Source organism: Rhea pennata, chromosome 6, assembly GCF_028389875.1.
Source record: "Rhea pennata isolate bPtePen1 chromosome 6, bPtePen1.pri, whole genome shotgun sequence".
Taxonomy (NCBI): Eukaryota; Metazoa; Chordata; class Aves; order Rheiformes; family Rheidae; genus Rhea; species Rhea pennata.
Window position 1 is genome coordinate 24,505,766 of NC_084668.1, and position 22,080 is coordinate 24,527,845.

The following is a 22,080-nucleotide window of genomic DNA, read 5'->3' on the forward strand; positions in this document are numbered from 1 at the left end:
CCCTCAGAGTAAACAAGAATCCTGCCAATGCATTACTAAGTGTTCAGTAATGCGAATCTAGCATCAGCTCCAATGTCTGAATGTGATGCACTTAAAAATCTACCAAGAATCACATACTGCAACATTCATTCCAACATTTTTCACTTAGATAAACACATACAGATGTCTGGCCACTATTGAATTACGATGGTATTCTTTAGAGCTTGGAGGAGGCAGGAATGGAATCCGAAAGAATTTCTTCAAAGGGTGAAGTAATTGTGGCAAAGGGGAAAAAATCTTTTCTGTCTTAATCTGAACTTCAGATACAAAGTAGGTAGTCTCAGTGATAACCACTTCTAGGGCACTTGTACCTATGATGTCTCATACAGAGAAAAAAGAAAACCACTTGTCTTTGAAAACTAAATTATTCTTAAAGTGTTTTATCACCAGCTGATGTTGAGTAAGTAAAATCTACTAGCCTAGTAAGTAAAAGAGAATCCAGTGAAATAAAATGGATTATTTTACATTTGATACATCAGGCCGAAGTCTGCCTTTCTGTTTCCAGAGTGGATACAACAAAATACACAGGACAACAGCTTTCAAAGACAATAGGTCTAAAGATTTTCTTTCAACCTAGAGATATAAAAAATAACTGTCATACTACATGCAAAAAGACTGAATCAAGCAACACCCATTTCCCTGACAGAGTTGCTCACAAAAATAAGTAACATTTCTGTTTAAATTATCTTTCCTGAAACCCAAGATAAAAGGTGTAAAAACAATTAATCAGTCTATTGTGAAACAAAATAAACTGCAAAAATATTAGAAGTGGATTCAAAAGACTGGTAAAAGTAAAGATAAAAGGTACAGACAGGAAAAAAAGTTTTGTGTTGTATTACCATGAAGCTGATAATTTGATCTTACTTATTAAACATTTTCATTATTAAAACTAAAATATATTGTTGTTTTTCATGACAATTGTCAAGTGCTTTTATTGCTTTGCAAAATATTACTGAATTGCACTTTGTAAATCTAATCTGTGTATAGATTTTGAGGGTGTTTATGCACACATACTCATAAGCATGCATAATAATTCTGAACTCTACCAATTTTTTCTTCATGACCTACTGAAGAATAAATCTCAAACTTCAGCAGAACTGTTTTTGTTAATATAGGAACAAGTCGCAACTTAATATATCCAAACATCACTGGTCTGGAAATCCCATAAGAGCAGACCTTCTTGTGAGATTTCTAGTAATTCCTTGTTTCGGTCATGTGGAAACGTGCAATAAGCAGCTTTCCCATGCTATTTACTCTTCCAGATGAAACTAGTAGAAATAATAATTAGCATTTTTACTATAGTGTGTTTTCAAAATAGATGAAAAGTGTGGTTAAATAAGCACTAAGAAACTGTCTGAAACATTTTAACATATTAAGAAACTGTTGATGAAACTTTTTTAAACATGGAAAAGGGATCTAGTTCTGTTTCTTTCATTTTCAGCAAAGGTTCAGCTTGGCTTTTAGTTGATCCCAACTCACCACAGATAAATCTGTGAGGAAGACATGGTAGATATATACTTAAGTTTTCCTTTGTTCGCCTATTAGGTGCAAACATTTACGTGGTAACACTGCTAAGAGGAAGTTCTGCATGGAAGAAAAATGACCAGTGAAAACCAAGTCCCGGCAAGTAGGCTGTGTTTTAATTGTCCAGATACAAATACCAGCACCGGTATTGATCCCGGAGGTGACATCCAGCTGGAATTTACAGTAGGCTCAGACATACAACATTCACAATAGCCTCTGTGAAAGGGCTTTGTGGCAACGAACGTACTGTACCAAGAGGGACCTGAGGGAAGAAGCGTCGGCTTCTACATACCTGATAGCTGTCACTCTTGTTGCTGCCTATGACTGTCTGAGCAGGAACAGGGTCTGTGACAGCCTAATGGGTATAACCGGGGCGTCCCTCCCACGTCTTCGCAGCGTTCTGACCAAGAGGCTTTCTACTGCTTGTTGCTCCTGCGCTGCAGCAGCACGGTGTTTCTTGCGCCCCTAGCAGTGGGGGCAAAGTCTGTATCACAGCTAAACCTGCAATCTTGTCTCTTATCGTCTAAATGAGGTGCATGCTTTGAATGGGAAATTGAAAGAGGTAAAAATGGTGCGTGGAGAGAGCTGTAGACCTCACTCAGATGGAGGCAGCAGCATGTCTCCTCTAAAAACGTAATTTCTTGTGCACAGGACAAAATACAGGCTTCTCACACACACAGTGCGGGTGAGGGTGGACCGAAAGGCCTGCCTGCCCTGCTTGCCATCGCCAGCAGCCTCCAAGGATATGCCTCGAGCTCCATTTTCCCGTGGACCAGGGCCCTGGAGAGAGCACTGTTTGCACCTTTCTGAGGCAGCGGTGTGGACAGCTGCTCAGCTTGCTCTCCCAGACCTTCCCCCCGCAGCTGTCTTGTCAGTGGTCCACAGCACTGCAGGATCTAAGGACCTTCTGCTTTAGCTCAGAACCCACCCTTCTCTCTGCGTGGCACAAGAGACACCAGGGGAGAAGGCTGGGATGCTACTAGCCTTTGGCCTCTGTAGCTTCACTTCCGAGGCCTGCGAAGAACCAAAAAGGCAGTCTGAGCTCAGTACAGAAATAAGCTGCCTTTTGAAATGCTCTGAAGCTTTGTTTTTGGAGGTATATTTTCTGTTTTCACTGGTATCAATCACACATAGCAAGAGACTTTTGTGGACCCAAAATTAAAGCAAAGCAGGGCTGTTATATGCTTTTTTTCTTCCTTGAAAAATTGTTTTGTACCTGAGACTTCTCAGGAAGGAAGAGCACGGTAAAAATTTTATGTGTATATTCGAATGTTAAAAGCACTGTAGTAACAAGCCCTGTGGTTTTAAATAAAATATAAATACGGAATCTTATATTAGGAGTGATATAATAGAGCCTCAAAGGTGCTCTCTAGAAATTAAGGACCACTAGACTCTAACCTAAACAAAATGCAGGGAGCTAGGAATACTAGAGGGATTAACAGCAACAGCATTGCATATACAATGAGTTCAAGTGATCACAGATGAGAGATTCACTCATACACAAAATGGATTTGGAAGCTGCACATAGCCTTGTGTGTGGGCCAACATCACAGCGAAGTTGACTGGACTGAGTGAGACTGGGCTGAATGCACTCCTCATCATTGAGTGAAGTACAGGAGATGCAGTCACTCCACTCCTGTGCCAACTTCCCACTATCTTTGTGTGGCCCAGCTTGTCCTTGACCTCTTGCTCCAATGTCCTCCTTTAGAGACCTAGCGTCTCTGAAGGACTCTGTACTCTACGCAGTGCCCAGGTGTGAGTAGGCAAAGGCTGCTGTATCTCAGGAGGCCACGGGCTGTTCTTTATCAGTTTCTCCACTGACCACACAGGTCTTTGTATTGATGCTTTTAGGATGGTACAGCCTGTTCCCTGCAGTGTGCCGAGGCTGTTCAGTAATCTTTGTGGGGTGGGGACAGGAGAATGTGGCCCTCTACCTCCATGGCAGCCCTACTGCACTAAGGACAATTTGCTCACATTAGGTTACACTTAGAGTGCAGTTTGCAGCTGAAGGTTTAACCAAGGTCACAGGGAAGCATTTAAAAATGAGTGGAAGCACAATGTTCCCTCCAACATTTATCCCTGCATTTTATCATCACTTGTAATGGATCTAATAACAGCACTGAGATTATTAAGCCAATGTTTAGCTTCAGATCTCAGAGCAGGAGTAGAAAACAGGGTTTGGAAGCATGTGCAATGAAGCACTGATGTAGACGTTTGAAGGGGAGCATCCCTAAATTCTCATGCTTACTATGTGAATCCTTATGACATTATTTTCTTGAATTTTCTTGGTCCTCTGACCCAAGAGTCTCTTGCCTATGAACTATATTTTGCATATCAAATTAAGTAAGTTTAATTCTTAAGTAGGTGATTTGTTACCCAGGAAGAAAAAAGAGGAGAAATATCATTCTGTCAGCCATGAATAAGGATAACCAGCCTGCCAGAGATAACTTAATCAATTTTAAAAAGGAAAGAATCGGGACTAGTTGAATGTGCTTCTCATTGGCATGGTATCATCCTGAAGCAAAAATTTTGGTTCCAGTAATGTTATTCTGGATTTGTGCTTATGTAACTGAGATCAAAACTTGAGCCAAAGTCTAATAAACCTCCAGAGTGAACCAAGCACAGGAAATAAGAATGCTCTAAAAGCTAAAGCATATCTAAGAAACTTCCCTACCTGCAAGAACAAATGAACTATTTCATCTTATCATTAAATCTTCTAGAGTAAAACATTCTGACAAAACTGCAAATATGAACAACGCATCTCCCAAGCCCCTCTCCTTAATCACCCTAAAATCCAGCCCCGCTCCCCAGCCAGACTCCAGAGAAATACAAAAATGCCCTAAGCAAGAGGTACAGTGTAGGAGAGCCTTGAATGACTCATATTGACCCTAGCAATAGAGCACAAAATGGAGTTCCCTGATCAGGTCTTAGCTATTATGCCCAAATAACATAATACAACAATATGAATTTATTGGCTTGGGACATGAAGTAACATGATCATGCTCATACAGCTCTCTGTGAATATGGGTAGAACACAGTCAGCACAGTTATCTCTGCCCTACGTGCCTCAACATGCAAGTTCAAGATGCAACGTGGAGGGCAAGTAGTTGAGTTCCCCCCCCCCCCCCAGTGATCTACACCTTATTGACTTTCAGCTTGGAAGTCGCTCCTAAATCTCTTGGGTAACTTGCTAATTTTACTCTTTGGCAGTTCTCACCAGTGATACACATTAGACACATAGCTGCACTGTAGTTGGAAATTTAACTCACTTTTTGTAATTGGACTGTATATTGTCTAAAGTACACAGTGCCATCTGCGACCTGGTTCTCCCAGCTTACCCTTTCCTTATCATTTATTCCTCTGCAAAGGCATTGCTAAGTGTATATAATAGCACACCATTCTAGTTTGATGGACTTTTATCTACATTTTATATTCACTCTCCTCCTCTATAAATGAACACAAACCACAGAGTTTTAAAGAGTCAGGATTACATGGAATAATTATTTAGTGCTACACATGCCACTTTTACTGACTGATATTGTAATTGTTCTAACCCTGTGTTAATCAACAAAGAACAGACAAAACACATTCCAATAAGTGAAAAATTAATTCCCCCCAAATCAATAAAAAGAGGTAAAGGCTTAGTACTGTGCTTTCTTTCTATTCCTTTGTTAAAATTTTAATGACGTGTTCCAAACGTCTAAAACATTTACCAAAAACATGGGAAGCTATAATCTGCATACTTTTCTTTTAGGGCTCTTTAACAAGCCTTCAAAGAAGTCCCAGAGATGTTAGTAAGCCCATTATACGCAATGAATCTTGGCATAAAAGAACAGCAGAGCAGCAGCTACATATAAGACAGCACGTACAATAACTTATCTCAAATGCAAACTAAATTCCCCTTGTTTATCATGTATATAAAGCACCACTGTTCGAGATTCCCTCCAGAAGCGCTGCTCTGTGTGTAATATTACTCACGGCATAACAAGGTCTTGTTCTGTCATTGCAATTGCATTTTTCCTCAGATGATGAAGTGCAGATGTATAGAGATAGGAAGGCTGTCCAAAGAAATAAAAATATCAACAGGTTTAACAAAAAGTCTGGAGCAACTGAGTGCCACACAAGAGCTCTTTGAAGTGTTTAATTAAATCACCAAGCCTGATTGAAGTTCTTAGCTGGTAGAACTCAGCATAGCTCTGCTCACCCTGCTGAGAATGTGTTGATTAAGAGTAACTCGAGATAAGACTATAGCAGAGAATGTACAAAACCTGCTATCTACTTGGATATCTATTTACACTACAAGCAATGCCAATTTGTACCAATATTCAGCTACCTGTATCCAAGAAAAAAATCCACATGCCTGTATCTGGGACACTGCTAATTCAAACTGTGAAAATGGCCCATTTTAGCACAGCCCTATCTGCTTCAGCTATGCAGAAATCATTCCACCGAGGCTTTGAGGCAAGATCGATATGTCTGTACATCAGAATACAGCCCTGGAAATTATAGAAATGCAGCAGCAGAGAGACTGCTGATTGAGGAACTTCTGCCTTCAATGCCATAGGCACACATTTTTAGGCAGGCAGTGCTGACAGTGGGGTCTGCCAGAAGTTTATCTCTGGTTTGTAAATGTATTTACATGTAAATACATAGAAACCTTATCATGTGTTACATTTGCACATTAAATATTAATAGCCCCTGAACAGTTTATTTTTATTTCAGTAATCCAAGTTTCTCTGTTATTTTAGACAATGTGATTGGAAAACTGTTGGTTAGATTATCATCCGCAGGCTGAGGTACAAGTTTACGCAGGTACAGTCAAAATCACGCACTGCTTCCCAACGTGATTGTGAGGCAGAGCTCATCCAGGTCAAGGAGAAGGGTTACATTCCCCAGGAATGCGGTGAAATCAATGTTATTTGAGAATATGTGGCTTTGCAATTAGAGACGTTGCTGCTCTGAGATGGTCCGTCAGGCACATTACCTTTCTGATGACTGAGGAGTTGACAGACACTGGATATGAGACCCGTCACCAGTGTTGGTGACTCCTCTGGAAGTCAGTTCCACATTACAAGGAAAATGGAAACATTTCTTTGTCAGGTTGCTTAAGAGAGAAAACGGCAACTTACTGAAAGTTTTTGGAGGTTTGAAAAGTTGGAAATAGTGCCTGGAGAGTAAGAGATCAGTACCTGGAGAGAAACAAGTTGCTCAAGGGTGTACAGCATCTTTTGCAGGTTTCTGCCACACATCACATCTACAGCTAGTGTCATAAAGCATATGAATTTTGTGTATTTGTTTACAGGAAAATCAGATGGCCTTTATGTATGTTTATATTTCCAACTTCTAGTATTTGATATCTGTTTACAAACACAGGTATATAGGTACTTGTACCTACATCTGAAAATTTTATTCACAGAACGAGTTAATTTACCTCAGCATGACTTCGTGTAAAACCCCTCATGAGGAAAGGCTCCTATCCTTAGTTCTCTTTGGTGTGAAGACACCTACTTTCAGAAGAAAATCTGTTATAATTTAATTACATCAAATTTGAGCATCAGCTGACAGCCTTTCAATCATTTTATATTTTTATATATATTTTTTGCAAACCTCTTGCACAGCCGTTGCAAACCATTAAAAACAATACCACGGAACAACCATATAGGGCAGAGGAATCAAACAGGAACATAGAAAATTTAAAATATTTCCTCAAGACCCATGCCACCTGGATATTTGTTACCTCTTGTAGTTGAAAGATTATGCTATAACTTGTGTACAAGCTGTGTTGGTTTTCTGTGGTAGGTTTTGCATATAACAGCAAGTTTCTGGACCTTGTTAGCTCAGGGCAAAAAGTCGTGCTTTGGAGTAGTTGCCCCAGCAGGAGGATAAAAGATGATGGCTGGTAATTACAACAGTTTTGCACTGTTGAGCAGATGGTCTTGCAGATAGATTTTGGCTGGCATTTACAGAACATCACTACTGAATCTCATGATAGTGTTGGAGGACTGCTGCTAGAAGTGGATGGAGCTGCACATGTGCAATAAAAAGATTATGAGTAGAAGAAACAAATAAAAAGAATCCCTGTAGCAGAACTACTTCAAAAGCTGGTATTTTTTAAAAAAGATTTAAATTTAATCTTGAGTAACCTGCAGATTTATTTAGCATTTATCTTAGCAAAGGGATTAAGTGCTATGTGGTATCAGTTTTCAATTTCTGGAGAGGAAAAAATGGTCTTTATAGGGCCAAAATCAGAAAAATGGGAGGAGATTCAGGGCTGGACGGGACAGCAAAGTAGTACAAAGCTGCGAATATTTCTAATCTGCATATGATTGACAGCAGATTGAAGAAAGTAGGACAGCAACAAGAAAAACAATGTAAATTTTGTTAAAAACTGAAGCCAGCTCAGCTTCTCCTATGATTGACTTGGTGATCATAGATGCAATATAGTGAGCAAAAAATAGCATTTGCATCATTATAGAGGATTCCAAATGTTTAAGGATATTAACTAATCATTTATGAACTTGCCCCAGGATGGAAGGACATTATTTACTTCACAGCACAAGTGGAAAACGACTTGCTCAAGCCGATGCAGCAACTCAGTGGCAAAAACGTGATTATGACTGAAGACTTCATGCTCTCAAAACTGTGCTCAACCTCCAGATAGGATTGTGGATAGGACCTTTTAAAAACGTTAAGATGTAAAAGGCAGAATGGTGAAAATATGTTACAGTCTGGCAAATCTTAGCAAAACAAGCTTCTTCTGAAGGCTTTCCAAATCAGCCTATTCAGTGTATAGCTTTCTACAAATTCTTGTATGTCAAACTGTGAAAAGGTGATTTCACAACTGGAGCTAGACTTCTGATTTGACCACATTCTGGGCTGTCAGCATGTCTGTTAATGGAAGGATTTATTGACAAGAAGTGTTCTAAAAACAAGGCATTTACAATTAGATTAGAATCCATTCCCCTTCATTTTACCTATGTGCAGGAATGCTGACTTTAAAAATCCTCATTTTGTTGTGCTGGGTGAATGGTTCTATAAAAAGCTACAAACCTATCCCTATCGGCAGGCATCAGTTTGCAGAATCAGACCCGAGTGCTCTACTCGCCCGTTTCCAGAACAAGGAAACAAACGCTACACAAAGCGTCAGATGCCATTTCCTGTGCAATACCAAGGATGCTTGGTGCAATAAAAGAGACTATGTTGTTACCATATGCTTTGCTTTTAGATCTTGGTTCCAAGGGGGAAATTTGGCTGAACAAATTATAAAAAAATCGTAGATATTTCTTAACACATTTAGGGCTATTGCATGCCTTGACTCCCACTAAGGGACTGAATTTTTCTGTAATATTTCAAAACAAAGCTAGTGGTGTTCCCATTATGCAAAAGAACTGGGTAAAAAGACTGGAGGGAGGTTGCTAGGAAGACATAGCATCCAGATAGGGATGGACAAATCGGCACTCGTTTGCATTTTGAAAACCAGATTAAAAACAAACACTTCTCTCAAATTACCTACCTCTCCTTTGCCCCAAAATATGACCTGAACTAGAAAACAAAAGGCTGAGGAATGCACAAACAAGGGCATTGCTAGTCAGCAGTTCTGGAGTGACGTGTGGCTCATGAGAATTTCAAGTGTGACCCCAGGGACCACATAGACAGTAGGACTATACTGAGGATGCTGGTCAATATAGGTTTCCAGAAGGAAACCTATTTAAGTCCCCAAACTGATACTGCTAAATCAGATAGCCATGGACATCTACTACCTGTGACTTGTGTTTGGAGCTCCTTTCTTTTTGACTCTCAGAGAGATGCGGGTATCTTCGGTGGTATTCAGCCATCTAAAGACTTCGGTGTGCATCTCATGGCACCCGGAAGTTTGTGCAGTCTTATTGTAAAATGCTTCCAATAATGTATTTCTAAGTGCAGCTTAGAATAAAAGTGTTCTTTCCTATCCCTTCCCGTCACACATATTTGCCCAAAGTCCTGGAAGAACAGAGAAAGCATTTTCTCCCAAATGCACACTTCTGGAATAAACATTTTGTTTTCCAATAGCTGGACTGCCCAACCTGGGGTATAATTTAGTCATCCATTCAGTCATTTAGAGAGCATAAGCTAACCTTTGGTGATGCAAAACTTGAAGAGGAATACAGCAATTAGCATGGGGACTTCCTAATACTGCTCTGATTTTCTCGTAGTCTGTCCTGTCCGCTGACAATCTGAGTTCATTCTGTCTTGCTTCTTTTCAACCCTTTTCAGGTGCCTTGAGAAAAGAGCTAGAACTGATGTGTGTTTAGTTTTCCTGGGAAACTATAAAGTGAAGAGGAAGAAACACAGTTTAGGGATAACACTTTGAGTGCCATACTGAAAGGTAGCACAAAGAAAAAGATGATAAAGAGTCCAAAGGAAAATAGGATAAAGGGAAGGATGAAGACACCTTGCTTTTGAAAATATAAAATGAGATCACCTTAGTTATGACGAGATCCACAGAAATATTGTAAGTATGTTCATTGCCTTTTTTGAAGAAACGATGCTTGGTATATCAAACCTTAGCCTATATTTCTAATAAATCAAATGACAGAAAAACAAATGTCACTTATTAGAACATTGAGGTTTACTGTTCAAGTGATTAACTGAGAATCATTTGTATGATTAAATGCTGGAAAATAATTTGCTTTCATTGTGAACCTATAGCATAGATCTCATTACACAGAAGTGCTGCATATTAGTTGAAGCAAATTAACATTCAAAGACTTTCTAGAGTGGCTGCTAATCACAGGCTGTTAATTACTGTCATTACATTCGACTGCTGAGGAGACTAACCAAGGAATCATTCTCATGATCTTGGTATTTGAAAGTGATCTTCACCAATAAAAACACGTCAGACACACAGAAATTGCAAATTGCTGAATTTGCTGATGCAGTTGAAAATTCCGCTGACTATAAGTACCCGTCCAGTGATAGATGCATTCTTGACACAGTTTCAGTGTTTGGACTTAGGAAATAATGAGTATCAATGTCCTAGCAAGGGAATATGCAAAGATGAAGGAGCCCTTTGTATCCTTAATTAAGGGAAGGAGTAGCAGAGCTCGTTCACAGATAAGTGACTGTACATAATAATCATGTATTTATATGAGGGACTGTTATGCTATATTACTATAGCAGCAATTAGATTTTCATGAAGCAATTTTAATAAAAGGCATACTTACATAATAAATAAACAACTAATTTCCATAGCATATTAATTATACACTGCTTAATGATCACCATGCTAAGCTAAACATATAGGGACAAAGTTTTATAAATGCAAATGTACAACTACATACTTACAGGTGAACGTATTCTTTACTTCTAAATTGGGGACAAACTTGCATGAATTTTAAGGTAGCTGAGTTTGTTATAAGCAGGCTCATATATGTTTTTACTAGAGAACGATCCAAAATCACTTTACTTTAGAGCCTTGGTAGACCAGGCTAGAAACATTCTCACCAAGAGACAGGAGCAAGTCCCTTTGGAAATGTCAGCCCTCCAGTCAGAGAGTCGTAAGCTGAAGATGTAGGAAGTCTGTCTTGAGGGGTCCTCTAACGTCTTTTCTTCTTCGCTTAATCTTTAGCGGATCATACTAAGTACTTAACAGTAAAAAGAACAGGGAATCTCTGTTTCCATTTGTATGGAAAATAAAATACATCAGCATACTTTGTAAAATACATAATCTGCCTATAGAGTTTAGAATGAATATATTCATGTCAATTTTTTTCACATAGTGCTATGAGTTATGCTTAAAACATTACTACCCCCTAGCAAAGCCAGATATTAATACTTCTTAACAAAAAATGAGAGTTTAACTCTTCTTCATTTCATGAATTATCTGTAAACAGGTAACCATTTTCTTGAAGGTATTCATTATTACAAGTGATTGTGGCATAATATACGAAAATAATCCTTAATTAGTTGATTGTTCATGAAATAATTTGTTGCAGGTACTCAATACTCCAGTTAATGGCATGCTGTAAAAGCCAATATTTATTTTATTTTATTTATTTATTTTTATTTATTTATTTACAGACCAAAGGAGGATTACTGCTCTTCTGAGAACCTTGGAAAGGTGATCACCTAGAGACAACTTATTGGGAGGGTTTTGCATGCTACAAATGCTTGAGAATTCAAAAACTCAATTACATTTCAAAGAAATACAATCTCTTGTCAGGTGTCAGGTGTTATCAATAACCTTCACAGGAGGGTGTATTTTGGGAACAATGGCTTAAAAAAGGCATGTCAAAGCAGGATATGAATCCAGTAGGTCCTCCATCTGAGCAAATGAATATTCTGCATTGCTTATGCCTGAGTGATGAATAAAGATTAAGATCCAAATCCTGCCCTTGGATGTGCATATACAGTTTCTGTTGTGCCCCTAATTAGATAAATAGTGTTTCTTTTCTGTAATTGATTAGGAGTCTCTTCAAAAAGAGTCTTTGAAATGAATTCTCTATTTTCCTGGCTAGGAGGAAAACCTACTACTTCACCCACAAAATGTACTCCAGGACCTAATGGGAGCTGAGCTGAAGAGTTGAGATGCTCAGCAGTTTTCCTTTTTCTTCCATGTATTTTTTTTTTTCCTCTATAGAGCTGGAGCAGTAGTTAAGTAGTAACTTTCAACTGATCTCAGCAGAGAAGGGTCAGCTGATATTGGCGTGATTTGACACCATACCTGAGGTACTTTATTATCTAGTCTTTTTGCTCTGTAAGCAATATTCATCCTGGCAAATTAGTAAAATCTGAGGAGTAAACATAACACAATTACACTTGACATCTTTTATTTATGATATTTCTATAAGGCATTGCAAGCCTTGCTGTATGACACACGTAACTAGAACCTATACGAGCCTGATACAAGCTGTTGCAACTTCGTTAAGGGCAGGAAAGTAATTTTGGGTCATGTGAATGCAGTTTGGCCTATAGAGATGACATTATCTACATTGTTTAAAAGAGGTGCTCTACCAAAGTAATATTTTTAAAACCAAAAAAATGGAAAAGAACAAGAGATAGATATGAATAGACCTTCTTCACAAATGCCATAAACCCTGAGGGTTAGCTACGACTCCTTAATTCCTGCTGAGGTCAATGATTAGATAGCATACATTAAGAAAGTGCATGGCAAAAACACCTATTATATTCATATGAGATGAGACTATATTGAGAAAATAGCTAAATACAGAGATCCTTAGGATGTCTGAACTACCTGTTTTTGGCAGGTTATATAGTCATGACAATGCCAATCCATTGTAATTATTATTGACTTGGACAAGGATTATGAATTGTCAAGTTTTTCTAGGCTTACACACCACAGCCACAGCATTATTTAGATAAAATAATTACAGAAGATATCTTGTAAAATAATATTGCTTTTTTTTCTTAGGTTTATTGGCATTTTTGGTTTGCTATGAGAGAGGTCAAAAAATCCTTACAACTTTCTCTGGTGGAAAAAGGATGGTTTTAAGCAACTTGGCGAGCTCTAGTTACTAAGTTTCTTTTTATGGATTTGCCTTTGTACATCCCTGTTATATTTCAATGTGGATTAAAAGGGTGTAGATAAGCATCCAAGGAATGGAGTCATTACATTTCAAATCCTGCCCTTCCTGAGAGCTTCCACAAACCTAATTCTGAAAGACACTTGAAGGAAAAAACTTCTTACCTGCTGTGTTTCCTCCCTGCTTACCACAGAACCACTCTCCAAAGGACCAGTGTCCAGTCTCTCTCTCTCTTTAACCTCTCCTGCAGGAGTTTGTAGTAATGATGATTTGTAACACGCAGTTTTGGTAGTTTTGTTGTTGCTGCTTTTGGCAGTACAAAGTGCTACTAAGTAAATGTATCAGAATTCAGTTATAAAATCACATAAATCAGATAGACTAAACCCACTCCACTGCACAGAGGCAAAACCACATTTAGCTACGGCTGTGGCTCAACAGCTTCTGGACTGGTAACCGCTGGGAGTCCAGAGGCTATTCACAGATAACCACAAAATCAGCAAGCTTGGAAGGGACCTGTGGAGATCATCTAGTCCAGCTTCCCAAAGATTTTGTGGTGCTGGTGCCGCTGGGGCTTGAACCCAGGACCTCCAGCATGTAAAGCAGATCTGATAACCTCTATACTATCCCTCCTCCACAGAAGACACCATACAAAACCATACAGCAACCGTAACAAAAAAAAGCAAGCCTTTTTTAGCAATAAGCTATATTCACTCCATGAGGGTCCACATCTCTGTCAGGTAATGAAGACTTCTAAAAATTGCAAAATGCTGAAAGCCAGTGTTCTAGATCATCCCTGAGAGAAGTTTGTCTCTCCTTTCTCACAGAATCTCCCGAAGAGTTCTACATGGTCAAGGCTACTGACTTGTTATGTCTATAGCTATAATTTTGTTCCTTACATTTAAACTTTCTTTGGACAAATGAAATAAGACCTTTTTCTGCTAATAAGATATTCCTTCCATACTTGTACCTTTGATTTCTTCATCATAAGAAGAACTCTGTAATTTAGTGAGGGAGATAGTACTCAAAAATTTCATTAAATTTTCCCTGTTCTGAGCCTATATTTCCCTTACTTTGTTATGTTTTCATTACTGGTGGATGTAATATCAAGCTGCATTAGCTAATACTTACTATGGGCTCAAGTATCTGAAATAATTCTGAAAAATTGAGCAGGTACTCATCTTGTTTCACTCACAGCTCTATCACAGGCTGCCTGTGCTGCAGAGAGCCTCATCCCTACTAAAGACCTGGCAGGGAAAAATAATCCTTTTAAAATTACAACACAATCAATCAGGCTGGACTGTGATATTCAGCCTGATATATGCCTGGTCATCAAGGCATTTAATATTTAGAAAAAAAAATTTTTTTTCTTTTGATCCATCCTTTATTTCTGTGGAAACTTTGTCCAATTAACTTACCTTGTGTATTAAATGAATAAATTACCCAATAACATTTAAAGCTCTGAAACTTTCTTCTTAAACACCAAAAAACATACTATTCAAATGCCCAGTTGATTAATTATAAATTAAAATGGAAGGTTTCAAGCTTTAGAAAGGTCTAAAATATGAAATATATTTGCATGTGTTGAATGGTTTCTTGATTGCACTGAAGTCTCCATTGGAGTAGTCTCCTCACAGAGTTCAAGCAATTAAGCACTATTTCTCTCTGAATAACAGTAAGTTATATGTCCTTTTAGTTAAATGTGATTTTTACTGTGATCTAATTATCCAGATTGTTCTCAGTAATAAATCTGTTCCCACATAATTGATTAAATAACTGTTTGCCAGTTCATCTTCCTAAAATATGTTAATACTTGTTATAAATGTGAATGACCTTGCAGAATGGAAGCCAAGAGCAATGTATAGTAACATGGCAAGTGAACAGACATACAGAATACACACCTGCCTTGTGCATTCTTTATATTCCAAGCAAAATCTGGCTTAGAAAACATGGAGATCTTGCCCAAGAAAAGGCTTTAGCCTTTGCCCAAGAAATGCTTTAGCAAGGACTCTGAATAGAGAAGTTTGGAGACAGAGAAGATCAGCTGCAAACACTCACAAAATGCTTTGGTCAGCTCAGGGCACTTTCCGAACATACAAGTCAGTAACAATTACAGCGGATTATGAAAAAGCAATAACAGATAGTTAAGTCTTTATATGATTTAAGGTGAGCTGAAGATGCAGGGCCAGATCCTCCCTGTAGGCTCGTGGGTTTCAGATTAACCTGAGACCAGAGATAACTCTGGTCAGGCATATTCTCCTGTTTCCTAGGGACCTTTGAGTCTGTTGTTGATGGAAGATCACCATAATGACCGGGAGGGACCTTCTGATGCTAAGACTCCTCTGTTAGTATAGATACAATAACTCAACTGACTGTCCTCTGGCAAAGACATTTCACTGTAGCAATGCTTTTGATTTTCAGGATACTTTGGGTCAGATTTCATGCTTCCTTGATTAGCCTTTTCTGAAAATTACCTTGCAAGAATCTGAAGGCCACAAGTGCTGTCTGATAGTGCGAAGTGAGTTAGAAGAAATGTCAGTCTATGTCAGTATTTCCTTTCCAAATGCTCTAGCTTCTTAGGAAGGGAGTATAAGACGCATGATACTTGCAGAATCATCTTTCCCCAGACATACTAATTCTGGTTCCAGTACTCAACTGTTCATGGACTTGTTGAAGATTTTCTCTGGATCACTGAACTTAACATTTAGCATTTTGGACAAACCTATATGAATTTGTCTAATCACTTTTAAAACTCATTTAAAATTTTGGCCTCCAGGATATCCTGTGGCAATGAGTTCCTCAGGATCTTTGCCATCTGTGCTTGAAAGAGTTCAGCCAGCCCAAAGAATCTGATCTACTGATTTGAAATAATTTTGCTTGAAACCAACTCATAAGAATAGAAAATAATAAGAGCCTTAGAGAACCTATCATATGATAGCAGTGTATTTCAAAGAGGTAATTGACATTAAAGAGCTAAAAACAACAAACTGTTTGCACAGGGTTTCCAGGGTGAGAATTATATGTACACTTTAGGAAGTAAGAGAAGTCAATTTTCACATTTATGAATGAAAACAACTGTGTAAAGCCAGGTATAAAAGCAAATAAAGTTAAAGGTTCCCTGCTGCAACATGGCAAAATTAGTGTAAGTGCTTTCAGCACAGAAATAACAAACATGGCTCAGCACTCCTGGCTATAGTGAGAATTTTGGTTCTGGGGTTCTGCACAAGCTGAAAATATTTGAAGGATATCACAGCGAAAATGAATTGCAATTAACTAGCTAGATTATTTTAAAGCAAAAAAGACCTGAAATTTCATTTCAAATGAAAATATTGGAAGAAAGTCTAAGGATAACAGGGTATGTGACAATCTGAAGAGATTTATACTGTAAGATATTAAGAAGAATTTCACAATAAATCAAACCTTGACTGGATATTTAGACTCAACAATATCTTTTTAAACATGATTTTTGGAAACTGGAATAGCAGAAATAACCTATAAGTCAAACAGATGGGGGAAATGGGTTATTGATACTGATTACAATCAATAATTACTCTTTTTTTTAAATCAGCGATCAGATTATTTAGCAATGTAAACGGTGATACTAAGGAGACACCAGAACTGGAGTTACACTGGAGATCACTAACAATTATGTCATTTTCCAGTGGCACATGCAATATGCCTATGTATGGAAACAAACAAAAGACTTCGTTGCCAAGAAAGGAGCACAGTCCTAAATTATACAAACTTCAGAGCTACGTAACAACGGCACTTGCCCGCAGCAGCAGCTTGCAACGATGGGAGAGAAAAGGGCCAAAGCGTGAGACAAAGGCAAATACAAGTTTTGAGGCTACAGCAACAGTTTGTCAACATCTCTGTCAACTTTTCAAGATGCAATTCTTCATCTTCATAATGAGATGCAAACTCAACGCATGGCATTTGCTCTGTGGTGGGCTCACTCTTTCTCCCCAAATACCTCAATGACCCTTAGTTTGTCACTGGAAAGCTACCAATCTGTCAGTCATGACTTCTGATGCCTCACCAGTAATTCCTTCTTTTACCTTCCAAAGGCGATTGCTGAATCCTTCCCACTAGCAGCAAATCAATCTCTGCATTCTGTGAGATTCACCTACTGCTTTCAGGGCCTCCTAGCCAAACTCCTCCTCCGTGCCACTCCTCGATTCACTGGTAACAGTGTTCAGGAGCTCTTTGCCAGTCCTGCTTTGCTCTTACTCTCTCAGATGGAGCTTAGCTAAGATTTCGGTTACTAGTTACTACCTTCTATCCTAACAAGACTCTTTCCCATTTATTATGGCAAAAGAAAGATCGAAAGGAAAACATGAACAAATTGGAAGGCAGCATAAAGAATAAAATTTCAAATATGTCTGCAGCACATATTTGCATGGCAGATACCTCACAGTTGTTTTGAAATCCTGTTTCCTTTTCAAAAATCTCCCTTAGTGTTATAATAGCAAATTTATGTAATTATTTAAAACAATTCCTTATAGTTTTGCTGCCTGCAGAGCATACCAAGAACCCCACTGTCTGAATATGAGTTGGCTTAGTCTTTGCTCGCTTCCATAATTAGTGGACACCTCAAGCAGGGAAAGGAAACTGGCTCATCCCTTTCTGTCAGCTTATTCCCTTCTTTTAACTCACTTTTGCAAGCTGGTGTGCTAGAAAGCAGCAGCAATCCCCACCCACCTACAAAGCAGTGAGAATAACTTAATCCAATATTGATGTCAATCTACTTTACAAAGAAGAGCTGCACAACTGGATGGGGAGAGAACAGCGGAAACTTGCCCACAGCCACGCAGGTGACAGCGGCAGGGCAAAGCACAAAACGTCCCGCTCCAAGATTTAGCTCACGATCCCCCAATGCTGCAACGCTGGGCTTGTTTTCTTTCAACCCTCCAATGCAAGTCCATTAATAAGGTGACAGCAACAAGAAAGTACAAGGGAGTTTTATAGCTCCTTATTAGTCCTGATGAACATGTAGACTGAATAAGCCTCTCCATGTCTATGCAAAATCTAGAAGGCATATAACTAGTAAATTCAAAACAGTGTAAACAGTACAAATACATTTTCTCAAAACAGGCCACATTTCATCTAGCAAGATTACTTTGGACTTAGGTTTTTCACATAACTTTTTCCCTTGCTCTCTTTTTGTCCCAGTAATTCTAATCAATATGTGTGTGCGTGTGTAGCGTGCGCGTATTTCATTCCTCTTCTTACTACAATAGAATATGTCATAAATGTATGCCTCTCTAAAATTAGAAAATGTGTGCGATGCCTCTTCTGCTTTGAACTACAGGCCTGCAATATTGAACAGGCAAATGTTTTCTGGTAGAAGCAGTATTATTCTCTGTGGCTGTGTGCTGCTGAAATGTTTATCTTAGCTCAAGTTGCCTGGCTATTGCAAAGCTACTTGAAATGATTCATGGGTCTGACAGATGTCTGGTACAGCTGGATGTGTCCTTGATTATCCCAAAAGTCTGGACAACACTGTCATTCACCATTGCCCAAATTATCTCTGTATTGACTGCAGAAGCCTCTGTGACAGTGCTGTAATGGCTAATTACCCAGGATACCTTTGATACTTACTTTATGATGGTTTAGAAGAGTTAAAAAAAAAAAAAAGAGAGAGAGAGAGAAACAGACAGACAGACAGAATCGGAGGAAAAACATATCAATTAAAGTTATATCCTATTCTTCCAAAACAATATATGCTTTAGCCTACATCAGACTGTGCTGCATAGGCTAATTAAATCCAGGCTGTCCTTTTAAAAGGGACAGATTTTCAGCAAAATAGATAAGGGGAAAATGTAAAGAATCCTGACAATGATAAATCATGGACAATAGAAGGAGCTATTAGCCAGGAGAGAACTGTATGTAGAACACACTTGGAAAAAAAAAAAAAGATGATGAGCAGCCATTTGCCTGCTTTATATGTTGCTGGAAAAAAGAACATGTTCTGCTTAGCAAATAACAAAGAGAGAGGCATGGGTAGTGATGCTAAATACGTGTATATCTATCTTGTAAAACTGTCTATGAAAGGTTTAAAAGCAGAGGATTTCCTTTCCCCCACATATTTTGAAAAACATGGTTTCTGCAAAGTAGAAATATATTAGGGAAAGGAGCAAAGGAAGATAGGATACAAAAATCTCATTTTGAATTTTAGTGAACATGAGTTTTCCCAAGAGAGCAGACAAAACACCACAAGAAAAGCCTTTTACAAGAGAGAATACAGTAATTTGCCACATCTTGCCCAAGTCGGCTGGAATGCTACTCCTGTCCTAATTACTAGACTAACAAAGCTATTCTCTGCTATTCAGGACTTCCTCTACCTTAATTTCCCTAATGCCAGAAAACAGTCTTTCCATCCTACCAAGAACTTGAAGCTGTGTTACGGACTGACTTTGAGTCAGGCCAACTGTGACATGGAAATTCTCCGGTGTTAAAGACAACATTGAGGAAAAAAAAAAAAAAAGTGCCATGGCACCCAGATTATCTAGAAGGGCCATGAAAAGGGAGATGTCGTTTGGTGACATCACTTAACAGGCATGCCACTTCTTAATGACAGCTTAGATGAAAAATTGCAGCAAATTTCTGATTTTTCTGGCTGCCTCTCTCTCTCTTTATCTCTTTATAACCCAGCCTAGATCTAGACTGGAAAAGCCTGTCACCCTTTTCCACCTGGGTTTCAAATGATTCAGAAATTATCCAAGATCCAGAATGGCAGGTTGTTCCCATGAAGTTAGTGATGAAATTCCCCTTAGCTTTGATGGAAGAAGGATTTACTTTCCAGAACATAACTTTCCCATGTATGTCTATCTCCACTGCATCCAGTGCAGGAACAGGGTAGGAACAGTGACGTTCTGCTACGGGCAACTTTTGATACTGTCCAAATTCCAAATTAGAGTTTGGTGACCCAATAATTTGGTAATACCAGAGTAGGAGAAAAGAAAAAGAAAAAAACACTTTTTTGATTAGGCATTCTTCTTGTGTATTCATTTGTCCTTGTTATCTCTTAATATAAATCATTTATTTGTAAGCAATGTAATAAGTTATTGACCAGAACACTTAGATGTCACTTAAAAATTTTAGGTAATTTGCTCTCTTACAAATCAAAAATGAATGGCTGAACTCCAGCAACTAAAATATGTTGTCCTTCTTTTTTGTCAAGTTCTTCAGAGCTTACAATTTTTTTCAACTGTTGTAACTGTTAAGTGAGGTCATTCACTAAAACATATCTATTCATGCAAAAATGACATTTAGAATGTTTGCTGTTTAAAATACAAGGCTTATTAGTTCATCTTATTTGGGTAAAATATCACATCCTATTATTTGCATTTCTTACTGTTGCATATTTTTTTAAATTAGAGTTCTGCTATTACTTGAAATTCAAAATTTTTCTTTTTATGACTCCATTAATATTTCCTTACCTTTCATTAATACCAGAAGTACGCCTATTTGTCAACCGCTAGTATACCTGCAGCAAGCAAGAAAAAAAAATTCAATATTTTTACCAGAGCAACTGCAAGCAATCATAGGAAACTTCTTTGCATGTTTATAGCACTGCAGGTAAAAAGACAACATATTAAAAAAGTGAAATATAATAAAAAAGACTATTAAAAGTGAAATATCATTTCCAGTCTCAGTGATCAGGCTTTTGCAGGCTCAGATATAACTGTGTGTGGGCAAAACAAAGGTCTAGTTACTGCAATGTGAACTAAATCCTGACTGTTGTGAAATCTTGCACTAACTCAGCTGCAATGCAGGACAAATGTCTAGGTAGCATAGTCCCACTGATTCAGTGCAGCAAGACTGATGCGCATCAGCTAAGGACCTGTCTTGACAACGTATATTTGAAAACAAATCTAAGCAATAGAAAGGTTTCGTTTGAATAAAATGGAGTCTAATTCAAATCACGACGCGTGTTGATTTGTTTCTCTAAAATCAATATCTCAAACACTAAGGTTTCCAAAAGATTATTTGCTTGGTTCCTCTCTCCTGTCAGTAGTATGTGGTACATCCAAGCACATATCTGCATCAATCCAAGACCTGCCTTCTGCAATTTTACACGTGACACTAGCATCCAAAGATGTTGGGCTGATGGGTGATCAGGCTGGAGGTGTACCAGTGGTGGAGCAATTGTAGCCCTCAAAAAACCTGGAGGTGCATACGATGTCTTCAGCATACTCATTTCAACTATTACTTTGAATTGGACCTAGTTTCTGTACAGTATGAGGCTATATGTAAGAAAGCATGAAGCCATGGGCTCACAACAAAATAATGGTGATGCAAGAGATATCTTTGTTTCCTTTCCACTAATTCTGGTTTTAGTTTTGCAGCATGTCAATATATTTAAGATACCTAGTGGGGCTGAGTGTAAAAATGAAAACTGTTGGTAAAACAGCAAATTAAAATTCAAATACTTTTTTTTCTGGTAAAAATACAGAATCTTTCTCCTGTGCTCTTGCAAGTTGAGTGGTCAACAACAGACTAGTTTTTGATAACTGCTCTGTCATCTAACTGAACAGAACTGGATGTTGGTAGGAACACCCAAGAACATTTAACCCCAGTGATACTTGCTGACTTAGATTTTGCAGTGCCTTAGATTTCAGTTCTGAGCTTCTCAATGGCTTTTGAAAAATCAGATTGCATGGTACAATAATCAGTTGCTTCATCTGTGGTCACACATACCTTATGCAACAGTCTTGAGCCTCAGTCTTGCAAACTGTACTGCAGAACCAGTCCTTGAACTCAACAGGTGGGAGCAAGACATGGGCTGACGGAGCGTCCCAATGTGGAAACGTGGAGGCTGTGTCTGTGTCTGAAAATATGAAAGACCTTCTGGAAATCTTTTAACAAGCTTGATTTTTTTTTAAAAAATGCTCAAGTACTGTGCATTTTATGCAACTCATCTAGATGCTCAAGCATTTAAATAAGGAATACTCATAGTCTAAAATATTGATTTTCCTGTACCACAGAACTTCAG

The 22,080-nt window shown here is 38.3% G+C and overlaps 1 long non-coding RNA gene across 4 annotated transcripts in view; it reads left to right on the forward strand.

The window, feature by feature from the left end:
* The window catches only part of LOC134142405 (uncharacterized), a 36,426-nt gene extending 15,416 nt beyond the window's left edge, over positions 1–21,010 (forward strand). Inside the window, exons 3-5 of one of the 4 annotated variants that reach the window (XR_009958865.1) lie at positions 11,623–11,662; positions 12,182–12,270; positions 16,745–21,010. This is a non-coding gene — a long non-coding RNA (uncharacterized LOC134142405). Of the gene's footprint in view, positions 1–11,622; positions 12,052–12,181; positions 12,271–12,973; positions 14,837–16,744 lie in introns of those variants that run through there. The other 3 variants (XR_009958863.1, XR_009958864.1, XR_009958862.1) reach the window with 3 other exon arrangements.
* The last annotated feature ends 1,070 nt before the right edge of the window (positions 21,011–22,080 follow it).